General features: G+C 42.2%; 1 protein-coding gene across 4 annotated transcripts in view; it reads right to left on the reverse strand.

Annotated features, from left to right (window-relative positions):
* The window catches only part of MTF2 (metal response element binding transcription factor 2), a 126,069-nt gene that overhangs the window by 94,000 nt on the left and 5,688 nt on the right, over nucleotides 1-26,381 (reverse strand). The window contains exon 2 of one of the 4 annotated variants that reach the window (XM_033916834.1): nucleotides 9,117-9,239. The exons of the other annotated variants lie outside the window; for them this stretch is intronic. The gene's annotated coding sequence lies outside the window, so the exon portion shown is untranslated. The remainder of the gene's footprint in view (nucleotides 1-9,116; nucleotides 9,240-26,381) is intronic. 4 annotated transcript variants of the gene reach the window in all.

A 26,381-nucleotide genomic window follows, 5' to 3' on the forward strand; every position in this document is an offset into this window, starting at 1 on the left:
TTAGCTGCAGCTATCTGCCTCTTAACTGAATGCCAATTAAGTGTCCACTCTGTTTATCTCCCCTTCTGCTCCCCTTTTTTTAAATCAAATTTTGATACAATTAGCTGAAAACAAGAATCTATTTTTTTAATACTGTCATAGGGGAGGGGGAATAGAAGGGAATCAAAAGAAAATGAGAAAGAACTCACCCCTGAAGACAGAAACCCTATGGAATCCCTGTCAACTAGCCTCACTAAACAAAATGGATTAAAGCTCAGGGCTGCAGAATGTCATATGTTCAACCAGGAAAAGGTCCATGGATTGATACCTGGGAATAAACCCTGACCAAGGCTCTACTTCAATATGCTGCAGGCCATGGACCTGGTGAGTCAGGCCTACTCAGAAAAAAACCTGCTGCACCAGTCCTTCTTGCACCATACTGACAAGTTCCAGGCTGCACCACTCCTTATATCAATGATGTCACTGGAAGAGTTCAGATTCTATTCATCTGCTGGTAGAGTGATATAACCTGTCAGTCTGGATTGTATAGTAAGATGAAAAGGAATGCGTTATTATTTGAGATCTTAACACCAGGTATGTCTCAGCTCAACTTAACTGATAAACAAGCTACCCTTCATTAACATAGAGGTTTTGTTTGGTTTTTTTGTTTGATTGTTTTTTTACTAAAATCTAGCTCACGTTATCTGTAGCAGGGTCCATAGGAATACAATGGGTCCTATTGCAGGTAACTTATGCTAACTTTTAATAAAAGACTCCCCTAGTTTACCTGAGACTTTACTCCTGAAGCAGCCCTGAGTAACAAACCATGTCCCTTCATTAAGCTGAGTATTTTGAAACCCTGTGGAACAGACCTATAAATAAGATGTTTATTTTATGGATATCTTTTGCACTTTGAGCACATTATTTTATATTATTTGAGTTCTATCACCAAGCAAAATTATAAAAAATTTTAATTTGGGAGATTTTTAGACCAATTACTGATATTTTCAGCCCTAAACTGGCAAAAGCGTGAATTTCTGAGTTTTGTTCCATTTTTTTATTCATAAGACAAAAAAGCAGTTACTTACCTGCAGCAGGTGTTATCCAAGGACAGCAGACAGATATTCTCGCATGTGGGTGACATCATCCATGGAACTCGGCATGAACAGTCACTTAAAGACCGCCCATACCACATGGATGAAGGAGCCTTTCTGCCTGACGTCAGTTCACAGGACCATCAGTTCAGTAACAAAGCTAAGAAGTCAACTAGGGGAGGTGGGAGGGTTGTGAGAACATCTGCTTGCTGTTCTTGGATAACACCTGTTATAGGTTAAAAAAATAACTGTGCTTTATCAAAGGACAAGCAGGCAGCATATTCTCATATGTGGGATTCCCTAGCTGCCATGATCATGCCTGAGAAGACTGGCAACTACCATGACCCTAGCGAAACTAAAAGAGTTGGAGGGACGTTACTTACTAACCTACTAAGTAGAGAATAAATTTTGTAGAACTGCTTGGCCAAACCAACTATCCCATCTGGAATGACTGTCCAAACAATAGTGGAGTGTGAAGGTATGAACTGAGGAGTAAGTGACTGCTTTACAGATGTTCTCAATGGGAGTGGAACATAGATGAGCTACTGAAGTCACCATCGTTCAAACCTTATGTGCCGTGACACGGCCTCTAAGCCTCAGCCCAGCCCAAGCATAGCAAAAGGAAATGCTGGCCACCAGCCGTGTTGAGATGGTTCTCTTGGTGACAGGAGCTCCAGGTCTGTTTGGATCAAAAGGTAGAACAGTTGAGTGATGTTCTGTGAGGTTTGGTGAGATCCAAGTAATAAGCAAGAGCATGTTTACAGTCCAACGTGTGGAGTGCCACTTCTTGGAAAGAAGACAGAGAGAACTATGGACTGGTTTAGATGAAACTCTGAGATGACCTTCGGGAGGGATTTGGGATGGTTGTGAAGAAGCACCCTGTCATGGTAGAACGTTGTAAAGGGGGATCTGACATAAGGGCTTGAAGCTCATTGACTCAACGTGCCGACGTGAGGGATATAAGGAAGGTTACTTTCTAAGTAAAATGTTTAAGAGATGAAGTTGAGAATAGCTCAAAAGGAAGTTTCATCAGAGTGGACAGAATAACATTAAGGTCCCAAGTTACAGGAGGAGGTTTGATTGGAGGTCTGCTTTGGAGAAGGCCTTTCATTAATCTGGAAGCCAAAGAATGTACAGACAATGGCTTTTTGTCAAATGAGTATGAAAAAAACTAATAGCACTGAGATGAGCTCTGAATGAAGTAGTTTATAATACAGAATTAAAGAAATGTAGAAGATAATCTAGTACCGATGGGAGAGGACAGGTAATCGGATCCCGTGAGTTAACATTATACCAGATTGGAAACAAGTCCACTTGAAACGATAGCAATGCTGCGTAGGTTTTCCTAGAGGTGTCAATGATGGCTGACACTGGTACAGAGTGTGTAAAGACAGTTGCTGGTTGGGAGAGAGATATAACATAAGAACATAAGCCGTGCCTCTGCTGGGTCAGACCAGAGGTCTATCATGCCCAGCAGTCCGCTCACGCAGCGGCCCATCAGGTCCAGAACCTGTATACTAACCCTCTATCTATATTTTCCTTCAGAAAATTGTCCAATCCCTTCTTGAACTCCAATACCGTACCCTATCCTATCACTCCCTCTGAAAGCGCATTTCAGGTGTCCACCACCCGTTGGGTGAAGAAGGACTTCCTAGCATTGGTTCTAAATCTGTCCCCTTTAAATTTTTCCAAATGCCCTCTCGTTCTTGTAGTTGTCGAAAGTTTGAAGAATCTGTCCCTCTCCACTTTCTCTATGCCCTTCGTGATCTTGTAAGTCTCTATCATATCCCCTCTAAGTCTCCGCTTCTCCAGTGATAACATTCTGTGAAAGCTAACTAACAAATTGAGATGGAGAAGAGACACCTCGTTCTGCATCAGCAAGGTTGGAAAGAGTTGAACTGTAATGGGTTTCCTATTGCTGAGTTGTAGGAGGAGAGGGAACCATGGCTGACATGGCCACCGAAGTGCTATGAGAATCATGATGTCTTGGTGAAGAATGAGAAGAATTTTTACAAGTATAGGAAATGGAGAGAAAGAATAAAGGAACATGTCCCACCAGTCAAGGTGAAAACGCATCCAACTACAAATGTTTGGAACAGAAGATAAACAGTTTGTGATTGAAGAGGGAAACAAAGAGATCTACTTCTGGAGCTCCCCAGTCGTAAAGATCTGATGTAAAGTGGTGGAGTTGAGTGACCACTCGTGCAATTGTAGGAGTCTGCTCAACTTGGTCGGCTAAGATGTTCTCCTTTCCTGCTAGGTAGACTAAGAAAATGTTGCGAGTAATCACACAGGACCAGATTTGGATCACTTCTTGACAGAGCAGGCAATAGCCATGTATTACAAGAACAAGCGGGGTGGTACAGGGTATCTGGTTGTCTGTGTGGATGAGTACCACATTCAGGAGATGTGTATAGAGCATTGTGGACTGCAGGATGCTCTAGGCCTGTGGTTCCCAACCCTGTCCTGGAGGACCACCAGGCCAATCGTGTTTTCAGGCTAGCCCTAATGAATATGCATGAGAGAGATTTGCATATAATGGAAGTGACAGGCATGCAAATCTGCTTCATGCATATTCATTAGGGCTATCCTGAAAACCTGATTGGCCTGGTGGTCCTCCAGGACAGGGTTGGGAACCACTGCTCTAGGACAGTGTACTTCAACCACTGATCCACGGACCTGTGCTGGTCCGCAGAAATTTCCTGCCAGTCCGAGCAGGGCCAGTGAGATCGGGCAAAAGTTTCCTGCCAGTCCATGCAGAACCAGAGAGATTGAGCAAGTTACCTATTGGTCCGTGCAGGGCCGGCAAGAGCCTACGACAGTGGCTTCCTCCCCTCAGCTCTCAGTACTTGCCTGTAGCAGCGATTCACTTAGGCAGCCTTTGGGCTTTTGCTGAGTCGTGGCCCACCTCTGATGATGCAACTTCCTCTTTCCTCAGAGGCCCATCAGAGGACCCAAGGCTGCCTAAGTGAATCATTGCTGCAGGCAAGTACTGAGAGCTGCTGTGAGGGGAGCGGAGGGAAGGGGAGGAAGCCACTGTTGGAAATAGCAGCATCAGAATGCTCAACACCAGGCTGGAGAAGAAAACATGAAAAAAAGCTATTAATAACTTCTTTAATAGCTTGCCTACCAAGGTTTGCACTTGCTCTCAGGTTAGTGTGATGGCCAAATGCCTTGTCAACCACCTAAAAATATAAAACCATCTTAAAATAGCCAACAGGCTTAGGGACCATCTTTCAATTAAAATAATGAATATATATATTTTTTAAAAAGACCCTAATAGAAAGCTTCAAAGCTCTGTACATCTTGTAAATGGAGCACCAAGGCAGATAAATAGCTGTAAAAATAGTTTTAAACTAAAAATATATTAATCTGCCATTCCATACATAAAATTCATAAGAATATAACTAAAGCTAAAGGAAATTAACAAAATCTGTGTGAAAAAACACTTTATCACAAACAGTATGACAGATCAATGAAAACAATTTATAGCAGTGTTCTTCAACCACTGGTCCACGGACCGGTGCCAATCCACAAAATAATTATTTTATTTCCGCAGGTCCATAGGTGTAAAAAGGTTGAAGAACACTGCTCTAGGAAATTCATATGGAGAGTTCTTTGGGGAGGACTCCAAGAGCCTTGAGTATGGAATCATTTGAGGGGGGGCTCCCCAGCCATGCATGAAGGCATCGTTTAACAATATCTTTTGATGTGGTGGTATCTCAAATAAAGAGGTTGGTCGGCAATAACCACCACTAAAGTGAGTTTTAGAGAGATGAGGTCACTCTCAGCTATTGGGAGAGAAGACCAATGGCTTGAGACCATTAGGATGAAAAGTGCCCATTGAGATTCCTTGAGATGTAGATGGGCAAATGGAGTTATATGTACTGTAGAAGCCATCTGGCTGAAGACTCACAGCATTTGGTGTGCTGTAACATGGCAACAAGAGGAGATCTATTGACAAATTCAAACTCGAGTATCGATTCTCTGTTGAGGTAGGAAGGCATGAGTTTGAGTTGTGTCGAAGATGATTCCAATGAACTCTAGAGTTTGAGTGGATTCTAGATGGGATTTATCATATTTGACTACAAATTCCTGGAGCTTCAGTAGACAAACTGTTGCATTCGTGGCTTGGAGAGATTGTTGAAGTGTGGAAGCCTTGATCAACCAATCATCCAGGTAATGGAACATGTGAAAACTGTATGAGAGAAGGAGTGCAGTTACTATTATTAGTTACTATTATTAAGTACTTCATGAATACTCTGGATGCAGATACCAGACCAAATGGAAGCACTGTGTACTGAAAGAGATGTGCTCCTACTCAAAAGTGGAAGTTATTTCCTGTGAGAAGGCAGGATAGAATATGGATGTATGCTTCTTTCAGGTCCATATGGGTGTATGCTTCTTTCAGATCTAGAGAACAGAGCCAGTCTTCTTCTCTAATAGTGGTAATAAGGTTCTCAGAGAGACCATACGAAACTTCTCCTTTACCAAGTAGTTTTTGAGAGCTCGGACATCTAGAATTGAACAGATGCCTCCTGTCTTTTCCAGTATGAGAAAATATTTGGAGTAGAACCCTTGGTCCCTCTTCTGCAGAGGAACTTGTTCTGTGGCACTGAGGAGGAGAACTGACAGCTCCTTGTGAAGGAGGGCCTTCTGCTGGGAGTTGAAAAGAGACTTTTGGGGGTGGTTTGGAGGTTTCATCTGTAGACAAAGGGCATAACCCTGACTCACCACCTGAAGGACCCAATGATCTGATGTTATTAGGGACCAACACTGATGGTAATGGGTGAGCCAACCTCCTATGAGACAAAGGTTAACCATGCTCTCTAGGAGGAAGTAAAAATACTGCTGCTGTTTAGACTGAGGTAGTGCAGAAGCTTTCTACTGCCTCTGTTGTCTGGGGTGTTTGCGAGTCATTGGCCGAGTAGATACAGAAGGCTGTTGATATCTGTGTCTCAAATAATTAGTGGAGCGCTTGAGTTGTTTGAGTATCTCCATAGTGTCTGAAATTGAAGAGATTTTGAGGAGGACAAGGTGGTCATGCAGTCAATATGATTCTTGATTTTCTGTGTATGCTCCTCGGGGTCTCCAAACAAATCATCCCCTTTAAAAGGGACGTTAGAGAGAGAGTCTTGAAAGTTGGTATCTAGATCAGAGATTTTTAGCCACACTTGTCTTTGCATGGCAATTGGTACTGCAGAGGTTCAAGAGGTAATATAAAAAATGTCAAATGTAGAATGCACCATGTACTTTCTGGTCTCTAGGAGGTTGTTCATTAGATGTTGGAAAAAGGTAGATGCTCCAATGTTATGTATTGATCATGAAGGGACATCTTTTAGATAAGAAACTTCATGTAAAACTTGTAGTTTAAAATTCTATTCACCAGCATACATAGAGCCCTGGAATAAACTGCACCCACATTTATCCAGAAGTTCTGCCTTTTCTCCCAGAGGGAGTAATGGCATAAGTTCTGGAGTTGTTTGCTCTCTTCAAGGCGTACTCTACAACCTAAGACTGGTGATGTAGCTGTGATCTGTCAAAGCCAAGGCAAAATTGGATCCGATAAAGAGTGTGCAATTTATATAGAGCTACTGGGACACAAAAGTGGAAATCCCTAGTTTTTAAATAAGATCTCTTTCATGAGGCTGTGAAGAGTAACTTTTATGCGGTCTTTAGGTCAGTCTTTGTAACTGAGTGCATTCATAAGTTCTGCTTGAGGCTCTGTTTCAGACTCCATATTTATTGGGAGTGCTTGCCTCATCTGTCTTATGAATTTTGTGACAGATTCTCTGGGGGTAACCTTCACTGCAGCAAGGCTCCAAGGCTATGCCATAAGACTCATCTGCTATCAGCTTTGGATAGTCACTGGAAGAGCAGAGAGATAATTCAGAGACATACTTCTTGATGGCAGGTCTTGCATATTGATATCAATGAGGGGAATGCCGTGGAGATCGTCATGAGGAGCACTGGAATGAGCACAAGATCAATCGTCAAAAATGGAATGATGAACTATGCTCTCTCAACGATGATGTAGGCCTCAATGTAGATACTTGACGTTGTGGTGTCCGAGCTCTGTGCCTGGATGGCATTTTTGGGCATTGCTCAGACTGAGCTGAGGCTGGGAGTGTGAAAGCAAGGATTGGTACTGAGTGCGTCTGCAGCAGCACAGCTTGCTCAGCTGTTCCTGCAGGGATGGCACCAGTACCGATGTTGGCAAGGGTACATTAGGTGCTGGTTGTCGAGGCACTAGAGAGCTTAATGATGAGGCATGCCTCAGAGGAGGCACAGACTATAATGACGGTGATCTGCCATTGGTGCATCGATGCTTGGAATGCATCAATGACGATGAGGCTTGAGACAATGCTGATGCCTGTCTTGAGGGATAAGGCATTTGTGCTTCTTTGCTTTCTTACGAGGTTCCCGACGGTGGAATCAACGAAGAGGAGTGTGTTGTCAGAACCGTCAGTACCGGCGTCAATAATGGCATCAAGTGATGTTGGGTACCAGCATCAGAGTCTTCAGCCATAGTCGATGCATTTGAAGAACCAAAATGTTTCTTGAACTGTATCTTTCTGGTTTTAAACGACCTCTTCTGCAAGCGACAGCAGGGTGTAAAAGAAATCTCTCGATGATCAGGACCTAGGCACTGGACACAACAGTTATGCAGATCCTTGCTTGAAATGGTCCTCTGGCATCGAGTGCACTGTTGAAGCCGCTAGGAGCCTTGGTCATCGAATGAAAAACCTCCGACACAAGGTCATAGGACTCGATGGTCCTGGGAGGTTAAGTAGATGGTATACAAAAAATGAATTGACATTCCCAGTCAAAAATAGGCTGATGGTCCCGCAAGCTGAAGGCACCTGCACGCGGTACAGGCAGACTTCAAGTTTTAAAGTGACAGTGCACTTTTTGAGTGTCCATGCCAGGTTCTGTGGATGACGTCACCCACATGTGAAAATATACTGCCTGCTTGTCCTTGGATAAAGGAGAGTTTTCCCTATAGCATTACAGTTATTTGTATATCATACCACATACATTGTTGGTTTAATCTTGAATCGCTAGTGCGTGCGACTGTTGGGTATTTACTACATTACTAGAGTTCATGTTCAAAAAAGAAAAGTGTCCAAAAAGTGGCATAAACAGGCAGGTAGATGTTTTCCCCCCTCACCTAACCCTCCCAATTTGCTATTTTCATAACCTATTTTCTAGACAGATTTCTACACTGTTCATCTGCAGTTCATCTAAATCTCAAGGGGGCATGTTAAAGGCCTGGTGTGGGTGAGATAGGGCAGGCTTATGACTTGGACATTTTTCTGCCATAATCCAACATTTAAGAATACGTCTAGGGCACAATTCAGACATCTGGGGCTAGACCTGTTTAACAACAAATAAGTGCAAAAAGGTGCCAAAGTGACCAGATCAAGGCATGACTCCCCCCCACTAGTGATCACTAACCTCAAGCCGCCACCCCCTCCCCAAAGATGTGATTGAAACAGTACATACCTGCCTGTAGGACAGCTTCAGATGTTATGGCCAGTCCTATTTAGAGCAGTAAGCAGGTTCCTGGAGTAGCCTGGTGGGCCGTGTAGTAAATTATAGAGAGGGGGACTCAGGCCCATACTCTACTCTAATCACTACACATACAGTATAATTTATGAGCCTTCCAAACCCCATCCTACTCTCACTGTACCCACATATAGGCATCACCTGCAGGCATAAAAGCAATTGGTATAGTATACAGTTGGTTACAGTAGGTTTTGAAAGGCTCACCATACAATATAAGGGGAATGTGAAGTTCACTGCAGTGCCCCCTAGGGTGCCCCAGTGCTCTGCTGGGTTGTCTGTGTGGCCAGGTAACTAATGATGGCCCGTCCTACATTTCAATGACTTGTTCTGTGTGGTTTTCTTTTGAATGTTTTTTTTTTATTTTTTTAATGGTTCATAACGATAGACACACTGAGCACAAACACATCCATTTATAAAAAATAAGATAAGATGTTTTGCAGTTAGAAATGGGCATGTTTGGTACTGGATTTTTACCTGCTTGGAATTTTCATTCAAACTTGGGAAAAGTTAGACATGGGTTTAAATAGGTAATCTCAATGTCTTTTAAGTCATTCTGCTTATTTAGGGAAGTTTAGGATTTCTTCTACAGTCAATTCCCTGAAAATGGCAAAGAAAGATCAAGATCAAATATATTATATACCAGGGTTCTCCAACCTTTTTTTTTTTAATCCGGGCCCACATTTTATATTTCATAACATTTGGAGGGCCCAAAACATGCGTGTATCTACATACTCACACTTGCACTCTTTCCCCCACAGCCTTCACTCAATTTTTCCCCTCATTTCACTTCAGCAAAAGAAATAGCAGAATTCCTCCCCCATCATGACTCGGCTTCCTCCAAACTTGAGACTTTTAAACAGCGACACCAATCTGAACTTCCAGTACTGCACAACTGAAGTTTTCAGAGAGCCAAGTCATGGTGGGGAAGATTTTTGAGAATTGCCAAGCTTCTGCAGACCAGGAAGAATCACTTGGCAGGCTGGGTTCTGGCCCACAGGCCGTAGGTTATACAAGCCTGTTATATAGCATATGCCACGAGTTTATCTTGTCGGGCAGAATAGATGGACCATGCAGGTCTTTATCTGCCATCATCTACTATAAAAGTCTCTGTTAGAATTTCACATACTATTTTACCATTACAGTTTGGCAAACAGAAGAGCATCTCGCCTTGGGATATATGCAGTCAAACAAAAAGGTAAGGGATAGGCTTAAAAATGATAAATCCCTGGGACCGGACGGCATCCACCCGAAGGTAATCAAGGAACTGAAAGGGGTTATAGCTGAACTCTTCAACTAACAGCCAATCTGTCGATCAAATCAGGAAGGATTCCGGAAGACTGGAAAGTGGCAAATATTACACCAATTTTCAAAAAAGTTCGAGGGGAGATCCGGGAAACTACAGACCAGTGAGTCTGACTGATAAAGGACCGCATCATTGATCACCTTGATGGATACAATCTGATGAGGACCAGCCAGCCCGGCTTCAGCAAAGGAAGGTCTTGCTTGACAAACTTACTGCACTTCTTCGAGGGAGTAAACAGGAAGATAGACAAGGGTGACCCAGTCGACATTGTATATCTGGATTTTCAGAAGGCATTCGATAAGGACCTGCATGAATGACTACTTTGAAAAACTGCAAGCCATGGAATCGAGGGTGATATACTCACATGGATTAAAAACTGGTTCGCAGATAGGAAACAGAGAGTGGGGGTAAATGGACAATACTCAGACTGGAAAAGCATCACGAGTGGAGTACCGCAGGGTTCGGTGCTCGGGTCCATGCTCTTCAACATATTTATAAACCCCCTGGAAATTGATATGACAAGTGAGGTGATTCAATTTGCGGACGACACAAAGTTATTCAGAGTAGTGAGGACACAGAAAGATTGCAAAGACCTACAATGAGACAAACACGCTCGAGGAATGGGCCGCGAAATGGCAAATGAGGTTCAACGTGGATAAGTGCAAGGTGATGCATGTCAGTAACAAAAATCTTATGCACGAATACAGGATGTCTGGTGCAGTACTTGGAGAGAGCCCCCAGGAAAGAGTCTTGGGAGTACTTGTAGACAAGTCAATGAAGCTGTCCATGCAATGCGCAGCGGCGGTGAAAAGGGCAAACAGAATGCTAGGAATGATTAAGAAGGGGATCACGAACAGATCGGAGAAGGTTATCATGCCGCTGTACCGGGCCATGGTGTGCCCCACCTGGAATATTGCATCCAACACTGGTTGACGTACATGAAAAAGGACATACTACTACTCGAAAGGGTCCAGAGAAGAACAACAAAAATGGTTAAGGGATTGGAGGAGTTGCCGTACAATGAGAGGCTAGAGAAACTGGGCCTCTTCTCCCTTGAAAAAAGGAGACTGAGAGGGGACATGATCGAAACATTCAAGATAATGAAGGGAATAGACTTTGTAGAGAAAGAGAGATTGTTCACCCTCTCCAAGGTGGAGAGAATGAGTGGGCACTCTTTAAAGTTAAAAGGGGATAGATTCCGTACAAATGTAAGGAAGTTCTTCTTCACCCCGAGAATGATAGAAATCTGGAACACTCTTCCAGTGGCTGTTATAGGGGAAAGCACCCTTCAGGGATTCAAGACAAGGTTAGACAAGTTCTTGATGAACCAGAACGTATGCAGGTAAGACTAGACTCAAATAGGGCACTGGTCTTTGACCTAAGGGCCGCAGTGTGAAAGGACTGCTGGGCACGATGGACCACTGGTCTGACCCAACAGCGACAATTCTTATGTTCTTATGTTCATCGAGTCTTTATTAAACCACTAGCCCAGTCTTTATTTAAACCAGTAGTCCCAACAAGGATCCCAGTCTCGGCGTACAGGAGACGCCTTCCTCAGGGGACACTTTGCTGAAAGATGCTGAGTCCGAATCATTCTTGTGTAAACAAACAGCATTGCTCAGAGCAGTGTGTCACCATTTACACAAGAGTGATTCAGACTCAGTGTCTTTCAGCAAAGTGTCTTCTGGGGAAGGCATCTCCAATACGCCGAGACTTTGATCCTTGTTGGGACTACTGGTTTAAATAAAGACTGGGACTACTGGTTTAAATAGACTCGATTATTGGTTGAAAAGACACCTCCCTTGCCTTTTTGTTTACCATTATGGTTTACCATTTAATGGAAATTTCTGTTTAGAGTGCTCTGTGTTCCATGTGTAGGACCCAAGAAGCTATTAAGTCTCAATCCAGAAAAGAGAAGATTGTAGATAAGATTGAACATGTGGCGACTACAGTAACAGAGACTAAGAAGGTGGCAGATTCGGTAGTGGCCCAACTGGAGGAATTACAGAGTCAAGTTGAGGATTTGGAGAATCGATCACGTAGAAATAATCTATACTTTAAGGGTATTCCTGAAAAAGACTACTTCAAAGATGCCAGGCAGGTGATGCAGGAGTTCTGTAAAAAAGTGGCAAAACAAAAACAGGGGAAACAAGACCACAAACTCAAAGCACAAAAACAGAGTGGAATTGTCCCAATCAGAATGGTGAGCACCAAAAAAGTGTCCTTCAACTTATCAGTTGAGTTGAAGGACACTTTTTTGGTGCTCACCATTCTGCAGGAGTTCTGTAGCCAGCTGCTGGGTGCTTATGCTGAGGTGGAACCTTCATCCATAGTTTTACATAGGGCTCATGGGAGCTTGGGACCGGCTCAAGTGGTGGGCAACCAAGACATCATAGCCTGCTTTGGCAACTACCTTCTTAAAGAACAGATTCTTCAGGCAGCGAGACGTAACTGAAACTTTTCTCTGACAAGAGATCTCAGTCAGAGTTTATCAAGATTTGGCATCGGTTACGCTTCAAAAGAGGAGAGCGTTCAAGGAGGTCACCCAAGTACTACGTTCTGAGGGCTACCGATACTGGTGGCTTTTCCCTTTTGGGATCTTGATGACCATCAATGGGAAGAATCTTAAGGTGGATATGGTGGCAGAAGCATGGCTGGCGATGAAAGATTTGGGTTGTGGTGTGGTGCCTGACCAGAATTTGCGGTGTTCTCCGGCAGCGGGAGTTGGGAAGGCTGGACAGTAGCACCCTATCTCAAGTTCAGATACAGTTTGGCCCATTGGGACAGCTCGAACTGGATTGCTATTATCAGAACTTCTATTGTTTTTACTCCTTAGTTCTTTTTAGGAAATTGCTTTTTTGCAGGTTAGAGGAATTTGGAGTGGTGGTGGGTACGTTGGACATTTCAGAGGGTGAACAGTGAATTTGGGACAGAGTACTAGGGGGACTGGGTGGGAGGAATGAGTGACGGGTTGGGGTTGGAAATAACTTGTATCGCTCTGGCTTTGCTGATGTATAGCTCTTTTGAATTCTGTCTTCTGTTTGGTTCATATTTTTTTGGGGGGAGGGGGAGAAGGGATGCACTTGTGTGGGTTTTTGGGTTGGTAAATGTGGTTAATGTGAGATAATGATTTGGACACATGGGTATCCAGGGCATATTCTTTTTGAGGGTCTTGGGGCATTGGGTATACTTTGGGAAGGAGGCTGAGGAACGATAAGCCTCTTCGATTTGACTTCATTTTTCCTATATTGGCTGGTCCGAGCACATCTGGACAGAGTCTTGGAGGGGAATGGGGGACAGGCCAGTTTTCGAGGACAGCAGAGGTTGGGGCGGGGGGATCATACAGGGGAAGCAGAGGTGATTCTGGGTTCTTGGAATGTTAACGGGTTAAATAATCTGGGGAAACAGAGTATGGTGTTTCAGGAGTTAAAACACATGAAGTGGGATATTTGCTTGTTGTAAGAGATGCATTTAAGACCAAGGGATGCGGCCTTGCTACAAAAGCCATAATTTGAAATGGTATGGACACATCAAGGGGAAGGGTCCACTAAAAGGTTCAGTGGACTGGCCATCTTGGTAAGAAAGGGGCTGGGATTGCAAGTCGCTCAGGTGTACTGGGATAAGTTGGGGAGATGTTTGGCATTGAGGGGAACATTGCAGGGGAGCCCCATTTCTATAGTAAATGTTTATGGCCCAAACACAGCTCAGGCTGCGTTTTTCAGGGGATTGCAGGAGGACCTGGGAACATTTGTGCACGGAACGGTGTATCTGGGCTGGGATTTCATTGTCCCTCCAGATCCACAGTTGGATCATTCTGGGGGCAGGAAGGATGCCCTCAAGACTCCTTGTAAAGCCCTGAGAGCTCTGATGCTCTCTTTGGGATTGATTTATAGCTGGAGGATTTTACATGGATCCCATAGGGTCCCTTCTATTCGCATTCTCAACAGGTATACACTAGATTGAATGGCATATGGATCCATAGGAATCAGTGGGAAGGGTTGGCAAGAGGTGAAATAGAGCCTATGCACATTTTGGATCATGCCCCAGTATAAGTGTCTTGCTGGGGATTTTTTGCTCCTAGGGTAGGCATTATTGGACATAGCTAGGTTACAGGGGACCTTTCCTTTCCGCTGTGCCTCACAGGGGATTAGATATTTGGGCATTCACATTCCTACCAATTTGACTAGGCTCTATGTGGTGAATTATCTTCCCATTTTCCAGCGCATTTGTAGGGACCTACAGCGATGGCATGGTTTATGATTATCTTGGTGGGGATGGATAGCCGTGGTTAAGATGAATGTGCTTCCTCGCCTATTGTTTCTTTTTCAAACTCTACCTGCTTCAGTGCCCCCAGCTGAATTTAAGGGTTTGAATGCTGAGTTGAGGAGATTTATTTGGCAACGGAAACCTCCTTGAATTTCCCAAAAACTGATGTGGGCAGCTAGGAAAGTGGGCAGTAGAGGGGTCCCAAATTTAATTTGGTACTTTTAATCAGCTCAACTTTGATTGTTATTAGATTGGGCAATAGGGGAATTTAAATCCGGAGTGCAATTGGAACAAGCTAGTGGGGGTCCGGGTTTGCTGAAGCATAGGCTCTGGGGTTCAGGTATGCTTCACAATTGAGTTAGGGCGGTTGATAACCCATTTCTCCGGCACCTAATTGTGTTGTGGAAATGGGTAAGGGATAATTTGGGGAATGGTGCTTTAGTGTCCTCCTTGGCATCATAATGGATGAGCTTCAATTTCCAACAGGGAGGGATAATAAAGTTTTTCGTCAATGGGCCCAGAAAGTGCTGGTTACATTTCGAGATTTGTTGGGGATGTAGGGGGTGATTTCCTTTGCACTACTTCAGAGGAAGTATGGGCTGCCCGATGGGGATTACTTGGCTTATTATCAGGCTCGTCATTTTATGCTTACTCAGGGCTAGGGATCTAGATTCCCTGTCTTGCAGGAACATTTTGAGAATTTGTGGCTGGTGATACAGAAGGTCCCTAGACCTATCTCAATCCTTTATCTGTATTGGAAGGGATATACTTTCCATCGGTTTCCCTATGTGAAGCACTGGGAAGGGGACCTAGGGCAGACATTTTCATCTAAAAAATGGGGGGGGGGGGGTCATATGTAGGGAAGTTTACCAAGCATCCTCCTGTGCTCTTGTCCAAGAAAATGCTTACAAGGTATTGACGCATTGGTACTATACACCTGAGCGACTGCATCGAATGTTCCCCCAGGTGACTAATCAGTGTTGAAGATGTCATGCTTACATTTGGTGGGAGTGTTCCCTCTCGAGTCTTTTTTGGAGGAAAGTAGTACAAACATTGTCTGATCTCTCGTTGAGGCCTCTGGGATTTACACCCCAAAGTTGTTTATTGGGTTTGTATAATATCCAGGAATATAAATGGCAAACTAAGCTTCTTCGTCTAGGTTTAGCTGCGGCGAAGTGCTTAATAGCGAACCATTGGAAAAGTATTTCTGGCCCCTCTCACGCTCACTGGATTAACCACTTGGTGTCCATGGGGAGAATGGAAATATCTGTAGCTAAACGACATTATTATGCATCTCAAGAATATACTTGGAGATTGTTGGGGAACAAATTGGATGCTCTTTAATGTTTCATTACTGTTATCTACTCCTGCTTTCTCCTGGGGAAAATAGGAGACGGGGGGAGGTATGAGATCTATGTTGGAATATGGGGTAGATCTCTGCTGTCCAGGGGGGTGTAGGTGTAGGGGACTTGTTCATTTAGTATACTGAGGGTGATCATTGTTGTATTCTGTAACATGTAATCTTGAATTTGCTATAGTTGTGTTGTTGTATTTTATATATCTTGAAAAACTTCTGTAACATGTAATCTTGAATTTGCTATAGTTGTGTTGTATTTTATATATCTTGAAAAACTAATAAAAATCTAAATATTCAATTTAAAAAAAAGAAGATTTTGAAGGAATGAGGGATTTAGACTTGTTAAGAACTGGGCAGATGGACTCCACTTTAACCTGGATGAAGCCAGGCTGATGGCATTAACATTTAAAAGAGATACCACAGCTTTTAACATAAGAACATAAGAATTGCCATTGTTGGGTCAAACCAGTGGTCCATCGTGCCCAGCAGTCCGCTCACACGGCGGCCCTTGGTCAAAGACCAGCACCCTAACTGAGACTAGCCCTACCTGCGTACGTTCTGGTTCAGCATGAACTTGTCTAACTTTTGTTTTGAATCCCTGGAGGGTGTTTTCCCCTATGACAAACTCCAGAAGAGCGTTCCAGTTTTCTACCACTCTCTGAGTGAAGAAGAACTTTCTTACATTTTTCGTTCTCCCTACCTTGGAGGGGGTGAACAACCTGTCCTTATTTACTAAGTCTATTCCCTTCAGTAGCTTGAATGTTTCAATCATGTCCCCTCTCAATCTCCTCTGTTCGATGGAGAAAAGACCCAGTTTCTCTAATCTTTTACTATACGGCAACTCCTCCAGCCCCTTAACCATCTTAGTCGCCCTTCTCTGGACCCTTTCAAGTAGCATCATGTCCTTCTTCATGTACGGCGACCAGTGCTGGGCGCAGTACTCCAGGTGAGGGCGCACATGGCCCAGTACAGTGGCATAATAACCTTCTCTGATCTGCTTGTGATCCCCTTGTTTATCATTCCTAGCATTTTGTTCGCCCTTTTTGCCGCCACCGCACATTGCGTGTACGGCTTCATCGACTTGTCGATCATAACTCCTAAGTCTCTTTCCTGGGAGGTCTCTCCAAGTACCGCCCCGGACATCCTGTATTCGTGCAAGAGATTTTTGTTACCTACATGCATCACTTTACACTTATCCATGTTAAACCTCATCTGCCATGTTGATGCCCATTCCTCAAGTTGATTATGTCACGTTACAGATCTTTGCAATCCCGTGTCTTCACTACTCTGAATAACTTTGTATCGTTTGCAAATTTAATCACCTCACTCGTCGTACCAATGTCTAGATCATTTATAAGATGTTGAAGAGCACGGGTCCAAGCACCGAGCCCTGTGGCACCGCACTGGTGACGCTCTTCCAGTTCGAGTATTGTCCATTTACCCCCACTCTTTGTTTCCTCTGATCCAGCCAGTTTTTAATCCATGTGAGTATATCACCCTCGATTCCATGGCTCGCAATTTTCCGAAATAGTCGTTCATGCGGAAAGTTGTCAAACGCCTTCTGAAAATCCAGATATACAATGTCGACCGGATCGCCCTTGTCTATCTGTCGGTTTACTCCCTCAAAGAAGTGCAACAAGTTTGTCAAACACGATCTGTCTTTGCTAAAACCGTGCTGACTGGTTCTCATCAGCCCGTGTCCATCAAGGTGATCAATGATGCGGTCCTTTATCAGTGACTCTACCATCTTTCCTGGTACCGAGGTCAGACTCACCGGTCTGTAGTTTCCTGGATCTCCCCTTAAACCTTTCTTGAAGATCGGCAAAACTTTTAAATTAAAATTTGGGAGGGTACATCAACAATCAATCATGAGTGCATTGTTTGGACCAAAATATTTTTGGAGGTTGTTAGGGCATCCGGTAGAGGTTGCAACAAAGGCAATAATAGGTTATGTCAACTTCTAAGCAGCTTGTGGATATAAATGAAAAACGCACTTCTGAAATGTCTGAATACAAATGCTAGACATCTAAAAAATAAGATGGAAGAGTAGTGTTAGATATAATAGAGCTAGTGTCCTGGTGGAATGAGGATAACCAATGGAACACTGTTACCAGGGTACAAATTATATCGCAATGATAGGGTGGATCAAATTGAAGAGGGTTGCATGGTTTGGGCCGAAATATTTTTGGAGGATACTCCAAAAACAAGCAGAGCCCCCACCCTAGTACCCCCAAAACAGAGCCCCATCCCAGCACCCCCCCCCCCAGAACAGAACCCGCAACCCAGCATCTCAACCACCCCCTGTACCTTTTGGAGTACCATCAGCTAACAGACCCGCCTCTTCAGAATGGCAGGCCTTCCCCTTCCTGGTGCATCCTGGGATGCACCAGTGAGAGACCTAAGGCCCTGAATGGCCCAGGTGCCTAAGGCCCCAATCCATAAGAGGGGCTTTAGGTACTTGGGCCAACTGCAGTATTCCTCCTTCCCAATGCATTCTGGTATGCACTGGGAGTGGCCTAAGATTCCGATTGGTCAGATCCCTAAAGCCACTCCCATGGGCAGGAGGGATTGGGCATCCCTCCTGCCATGGAGAGTATGGGGTGTTCAGAGGTGACAGTGGGAGGAATTAGGCATCCCTTCTGTCGGCCGGCTTTCAGTGAGGTTCAGGGGTTCCCTGCCATGGCCACTCAGCTGATCACGGCAGGGATATCTCCCTGCCGCAACCAGTTTAGCAACCGCGTCTATTTGAAATGTAGACCAGCATTTCAATAGCCAGCATTTCAGGCACGTATGTCCCTAGGGAGATGCCTAAGCTTGCCCAAGGCTACTTCTGTGCAAAACCATGCTCATATCCAGCCTCAGGCGAGCTTAAGTGTTCCGACGCATCTCCCTCAAACATGAGGGACACCTACAGTGTATGCAGTCTGCCTCAGATTATTTTTTTTAGAAAACCTGCTTCCCAATTGGCTGGTTAGACAGCAGTAGTATGACTACTGCCACCTACAATCGGGACACCATTTACAGAATATGGCCTTTAGTGCATGGACATTAATAAGAGAAATAGAAAACCGGCCATTTTCTGACTGCAGTAAAAATGGCCTCAGCATATAGTGCGCCCATATATGGGTTTTTCCTAAGACCACTTTTTACCATAAATTTGTAGATGGATCTCTAAGGGCTCCTTTTGCAAAGCCACGCTAGCGGTTTTATCGCACACACCAGATTAGCACGCGCTAGCAGGAAATCTACCACCTGCTCAAAAAGAGGAGGTAGCGGCTAGCGCATGCAGCAATTTAGCGCGCGCTATTCCGCGCGTTAAGGCCCTAGTGCGGCTTTGTAAAAGGAGCCCTAAGTGTCAAATGGCACAATATTATTTCACTGCTGATCCAACTAACTCAGTGGATTGCAACATTAAAAATATATAAAATTAGCTCATATGTCAGTCATTCCACGACAAGTGGTCTAATGATCCCCATCATTATATTTCAGATTTGTTCAAAATTTGCACATTGAATAGTGAGGGTACTAAGAATTTTCCTAAGATTTCAGATTCCTAACTGCAATAGTCACTGAGCTAGACCCACTTGTCTGGATGTTGGCAGCATTGTGCACAGTAATGAATAATGTGTCATTTTTAGCCACTTGTAAAATTGAGAATAATTAGTCAAGAATGCTAAATTTTTGGTAGTTGCAATGATGCTAATATAAGCATCATAGATATAAAAACCACCTAAAAATTCTTTAAAATTTCTTTATTCATTTTAAAGCCATAAGTAAGTGCATAATATAATACAATCATATAACTATAAAAGCACTTAAATACAAATACAATTATAATCTATGACAAAAAGATATATCACCCCCCTCCCCAATAATTATAACCAAAAACTACACTCAAAAATGAGAAATTGAAAAATACATTCCAACGGACGTGTATGACCAAAGGGCATAATCACCAATCACTCTTGACAAAATTTTGCAAATGGCTCCCAAATCTTTAAAAACTTCTTATAATGGCCCTGATGTATGGCCATATTATATTCCATCTTTTTTTTTTTTTTTTTTAATCTTTATCAATAAGTGTGATACAATATACAATCAATTTCATTTAACATCACTTAAAACTCTTACAAAAATTTCATCAAAACAATTACCCTCCCTCCCCTACTATCAGTTCCTTATTCAAAGACCTTAAGTATCCCACCCTCTCCCTTCCTTCCCCTGGATGTGTACAATCAGCATAGGAAAAGAAAAAATATTATCAATCTTAACGAAATTTAAGATGGTTTGGGGTCCATTGGAAAAATATGTTCCATCTTAAAAACTTGACAGAGAGACTCCCACCAAAAGGAATAATGCAGTCTATCCCAGTTTTTCAAATTCCTTAGAATAAGCTGTATGGCAACCCCTTTCATAATAAAGAGAAGTTTATTATTGTGAGATGATATTCACCTGAAAATTCTTGATTTTGACCAGTTTATCAGTTGCTTTAGCTCCAGATTTTTATATCCTGCATTGAACACTACACTCTCAAATTTGAAGCAAATCTGCATGAATAGATACATCATAGCATTCCTTCAAATTTGGCATCTTTGACAGAGGGGCTGAAATTTGGCAATTTGCAGGGTCAGTTATAAAAAAAAAATTTTTAAAAAGAGTCTTCCTAAAAGCAACACTGTTTGAAAGAGAATATTTTACTGTATAAGATACATGCCTTTTGGCTTTGCACTGCCACTGTCATAAATGTACAAATTCACCTCAAAGTTAGAAATGCTTAGCAGTGCGACATGCAATATTTGCATTTATGTTCAATAATTTTAATACCACTGTATTTCTGTTTTATGCTTGTCAAATATGTCTAAAGGTTCTACAGTATTGTAATATGTGTTTTTCTGGTGGTGAGCGAGTTTAGCAATTGGTACTATATTTTGTGCTTCATTTGCTGTTCATTCTCCAGTGAAGGCAGCACTGGGTTTATCAGCTGGTTGCTATGTGTAATATTTGTGTACCATTTGTATTTTCCAAGCATTAAAATAGTTTTTACACTCAGAATTGATAGGCTTAAGTAGGCCTTTTTGAACCCATTATTACCAATCATTTTAGCCATTTGTTTATTGCTTTGGCTCCATTCACATGCTTTAGTCAGGTATTTTTAACATTTTGTAACCTGAGCCAAGACATTCAATTCAGATTGTATTCTTTGATTTTTAGGTTATAGATGTCAGGCTTTGCAGAGGATATAACTTTGTCTCCCTGTTCAATTGGGCAAGGAACTGGTGCATCAAAGTGTCATGTAATTTTACATGCAAAAAAGGCTGCATTTAAAAGATTTTAGGATTCTACTTATCATGAGCAGAAGCTATTGATCAGACATTCGGGAGCAAACCTAGATAAAGCATACCAAGTTTGTCTTCACCATGAAACTCTTTTCCTCACTGAATATGAGTCTTTGCAGAAGAAATGCTGTAATCCTTTTGGCAAGATAAACCATAATGTAAACAGGTTTGGGAACCTGCGGGAAAGAAATCCACCCGTGGCTGTTGTTGCATGACTATTGGACATGGCCCCTATGACAATGGGGATACTGGTTTGCTCATTTGAAAACCAGCAGTGGCAAAGCCACCATGGACCAACACAACACCTATTTCATATACATTTTCTAACTTTGTGATATGTATATCTCATGGGCCATGCACACAAAATATCCCACACTTTTAAGCAGATTTATATTTCAATAACTGCTACATTGCAAAATAAATAAATAAATATACATCTTGTAGAGTAATATTTCCTCTTTCAGACAGTACTAGTTGAAGAAAGATTCAGACTCTCTTTTTTTATAATTGACTCTGAAAATTGACAAATTTCAGCCCACTGGCAATGGTGCAAAATTCGAAGGAATGTTCTGATGCAGCTATTCAGAATGAATTAACGGTACTGCAAATTTGACAGTGTAGTGTCCAGTGCAAGAATAATCTATGATAAAAATCTGCAGTCTGTATCTACTTTTGCTCTGGAGCTAAAACAGCTGATATAAACTGGTCAAATTCTGTCACGACAAACTGTGACAAGTTTTAAGGCACACACCCCTTCCTTTTCAAAGCCACACTAGCATTTTTAGCACCGGCTGCTGTAGTAACAGCTCCAACGCTCATAGGAATTCTATGAGCATAGGAGCTATTACCGTGGCAGCCAGCGCTAAAAACGCTAGCATGACTTTCTAAAGGAGGGGAACATTGAGCAAAATTTTTAAGCGGGCTTTTGCATCCATGATGCTCATACTAGAATTGGTTAAACTAGCATAAAAAGTTGTGCTGAACTGCCAAGAATTAGTATTTTTCATCAATTACTGTCAGTTTTATGAGCAGCTAAAAATGGCATTTTATTCACTCCTGTACACAATGCTACCAGCACCCAGTAAAACAAGGGGATCTAGCTCAATAATTATTGCAACTAAAGATCTAATATTTTGGAAAACTGTTTTTTAATGGTATGCCCGTTCTGCATACAAATTTTGAACAAACTCTGAGACATAATAGTGGGGAGCTTGTTTTTATTTTAGGCTACTTGGTATAGAATGACCCATATACCAGAAATCATATACCCATTTTAGTGCTAAAATGAACATACACATTTTCAATCTTTGCCCACAAATCTCATGCATCTTACAAATTATATTAGCTTCACCTCAAGAAGATCAAAGCTTATTTTTTAAATGAGAAAATAAAAGCAACAACAGCATCCAGAATCACATCACGTAACTGTTTTCGCTTCAAGATGTAAAAAAAACCTGGATTTCCTCAATTCACATTGTCATGGTTACCTTTAAGCTAAATCCTAAGGGCTCCTTTTACTAAGGCACACTAACCACACACAAAACAAAAAATACTTAACATCTTGTAGGTTTGACCGCCGCCTTACATCCTGAGGCAGCTTATGATTGGCGAAACGCTGGCCACCGTCGATGTGCGGCGTGTCTCTCTATCTACCTAGTGGAATTTTGCTCTCTAAGTTATTTTCAGACACCAGTGGTTCTAACTTAAAACGGATCCTTATCCACTTGCATTGCACAAGGCTTTTTCTCTATTGAAATATTATTGAGAAGGTTTTTTATGCCAGTGATTTAACTATACCCTGGTTAATCTCCACCTGTTTACAACTTGAGTTATCGGTTTGGTGAAGTGGGGGATCTGAGACTTTTTCCTCCTCTTAATAATTTTCACGGAAAAAGCGGAGTTGAAGTGCTTTTTGTGGTCTATCCATTTTTCTGTTATAGAACCTGGTGCCTTTGATAACATTAGTATCTCTCTCAGTAGGTTCCATTGGTTTTTCATGATTAGCTGTACTGTGCTGTAAACCAGGTCGAAAGTGTAGTTTAATGCTGTTAAAACTTCCATCATACTTTTTAACCATATCAACAGGCAAAATTAATAGAGATCTTGGAAAGTTTAAAATTATTAAATTGTTCTTCCTAGCATAATTTTTCAAGTATTTACCGTAAACCTTTTGTAAGGTAACCACTATCCTTAACCAGCTTTGTTCCTAGTCTTATTTCCAGCACTTTAACACCAAGAGTCCCAATCCTAGCCACATGTTGATCCATTGCTTGTGTAACTACTGCTTGAGAAACAGTTACTAAATCTGAGAAGAAACTAGCAGATATATCTCTATGAGAAGAGTTAATGCCCTGAAGTACATTCCACAGTACTCCATAGTAACAACAACTGGCTTCTCCACAATATGTTGATCCAAACTAGAAGGGACCTTCTGACCATGTTTTGCAATTGTTTCATCCACCTTCTGTGACAAAGGCAAGAGAAAAGAAGAAATATCCACTATTAACTCACAGGGAGACGATACAGCAGCAGGAGCTCCCTCCATGGCTTCCAAAATCTTCCATTATGGGATCTGCAAGCAGTGATTTTCTGTAGCCAAAACACTTCCAGGTCAAAGAGGCACTATTCTCTCGACAAGGCTAAACAAAGTTCTGCCACACTGCTCCCATGGAAACCCCTGTGGGGACCGCCAAAGCACCAGCCATGCCTGCCTCAGGCTTCCAGTAGTAACGATCTAAAGTTGCTTGACGAATCACCAAACCAGTACTGAGGATTGAGGGAGATCCCCAGACCTTCCCTCTCATCTTTCCCCATGTTAGGCAGGCGAGACAAACGGCAAGGCACCAGCAAACTGTCGAACCAAAGCACCACCAGGTACATACGACTTTATTGGCATCTTGGATCTGCCCCCTTTGGCTGTTTCCAGAAACCCCCATTTTTTAAAATAAAACCTTCATGAACTTGAAAAATATTTCCATTGAATCTGATACCCAATTCATGTTGTGATTTTTCTTTCAATTATCATCATGCAATATGACTTTGGACTCAATGGCCTTATTTTATTATTCCAAACCCAAGTTACTCTCTTCCTGGGGTGAAACCAATATTTGTATCTGACTAAGTGGATTCATATCCACAAACGTTCATGGCTCAAAGACTATAAAGATGTCACAGCCTACACTTCTTTATCATCCCTAAAAATACAGTTTGGAGTTATAACTATATATTTTATTGTATTTCAAATATGTATAAGTCCACTCTATCCACAGTTCTAGATGAAGCCCAGATTTCTATATATCTATTTATCAAAATCATGTTAAAAGGAGCATACCTTTTTTATCATTAATGCTAACAGAAATGCTGTATAATGATCACAATATGACTGTTCAGATAGAAAAAGCTTAAATAAAGCTGTTCTCAAGCACTTTCTTATCCACCAGTCTTAATCTCCAGTGCTAATTTGTTCCATTCATATGGTCCAGCCAGTGTAAATGATTTATTTCAAGGTTCAATAAGATGATATTGATAGAAAGCAGAATCTCTTTGCAGTTTTGAGTCACAAACATCTAACAGGAACAAATAGCTTTAGTGAGGAAAAGTAAAAAAAGGCATCTCTGGAAAGACTTCTATGATAGAGACAGGGCACTTTAAATTTAACTTGACAGAAAACTGGGAGCCTATGCAAAGATAGCATATAGCTAATATGGTCAAAACAAGAAAATATCACTCAGCAAACTAGCAGCATTTGACGCATTAAATAATATCCTTCTTGATAGACTGGTAAATTGCTGGTTTAGGTGGATCAGTTACTGCATCATGTTGATATTATTTTCTTAATAGAATCCCAATGAATAGTACCTGAAAAATCATTTTAATGAATTAAAAACTGGTTAAAAGATAAAAACCAGAAAGTAGGATTAAATGGTCAGTATTCTAAATGGAGAAGGGTAGATAGTAGGGTTCACTAGGGGTCTGTGCTAGAAATGCTGCTTTTTTAACATATTTATTAATGATTTAGACCAGTGGTCTCAAACTTGCGGCCTGCCAGGTACTATTTTGAGGCCCTCGGTATTTTTATCATAAAAGTAAAATAAAACAGTTTCTTGATCCAGAAAAAAGATCTACCGTAGGTGTCAACATTTATGATACCTTGAAACCCTCTGCTCAGCATACAGCAGTAGCTAAGAAAGCAAACAAAAAGGTAGGAATTATCAGGAAAGGAATGGAAAACAAAAATTAGAATATTAAAATGCTATTGCATTACTCCTTAGTGAATCTGCGCCTCAAATACTGTGTGTAATTCTGGTCACTGCATCTCAAAAAAGATATAGCAGAATTAGAAAAGGTACAGAGAAGAATGACTTCCCTATGAGAAAAGGGCAAAATGGCTAATGCTCTTCAGCTTAGAAAAAGAGATGACTCAAGAGAGATACAGAAGAGCCACTATTGTAATATCAATCAAATCACATATTGTTTTGTCTTTATTAATGTCACAACAAAGGCTGACAATAGATATTGTCACTTATGGTTATTGTTCTCAATTGTATGGACCTTCAGATAGCAGCCGGGCAAAACACGACCAGTTGCTTTTGCTCTTCGTCGGTCCAGCCTTTATTAATTGTTCATATAAGACTCATTTTGTAAATTTTTTATATTTTGTTTTTACTTAGAATTTTCTATATACTAACATTAAAGGAACGTCACTTAACTTATAGTGAATACAGGGCAAGATCACTATAAGTTAAGTGACTGTCCTTTAATGTTAGTACCTTGGATTACGAGCATAATCCGTTCCAGGAGCATGCTCGTAATCCAAAATGCTCGTTTATCAAAGCGAGTTTCCCCATAGGAAATAATGGAAACTCACTTTGATGCGTTCCCCCCACCCCCCCTCCCCCGAGAACCAGCATTGCTCCCCCCGAAGGTTCCCCCTGCGATCTGGCACCCCCCCCCCCCGTGATTTGGCACCCCCCTCCACGATCCGGCACTTCCCACGCGATTGGGCACCCCCCGCCACGATCCGGCACCCCCCTGATGCGATTGGGCACCCCCCCCCCCCGCCGCGATCGGGCACCCCTCCCCCTCCCCGACACGATTGGGCACCCACCACCACGATCCGGCACACCCCCCCGCCGCTTCTTACCCTCATTTGGGCACCGGCACCGATTTTGCAAATGTTTTGCTCGTCTTGCAAAACACTCGCAAACCGGTGCACTCGTAAACCGAGGTACAACTGTATATAGAAAATTCTAAGTAAAAACAAAAATATAAAAAATTGCAAAATGAGTCTTATATGAACAATTAATAAAGGCTGGACCGACGAAGAACAAAAGCAACCGGGCATGTTTTGTCTGGCTGCTATCTGAAGGTCCATACAATTGAGAATAACCATAAGTGACAATATCTATTGTCATCCTTTAGTGTGACATTAATAAAGACAAAACAATATGTGATTCAAGAGAGATACGACAGAGAAT

Source organism: Geotrypetes seraphini, chromosome 12, assembly GCF_902459505.1.
Source record: "Geotrypetes seraphini chromosome 12, aGeoSer1.1, whole genome shotgun sequence".
Classification (NCBI taxonomy): Eukaryota; Metazoa; Chordata; class Amphibia; order Gymnophiona; family Dermophiidae; genus Geotrypetes; species Geotrypetes seraphini.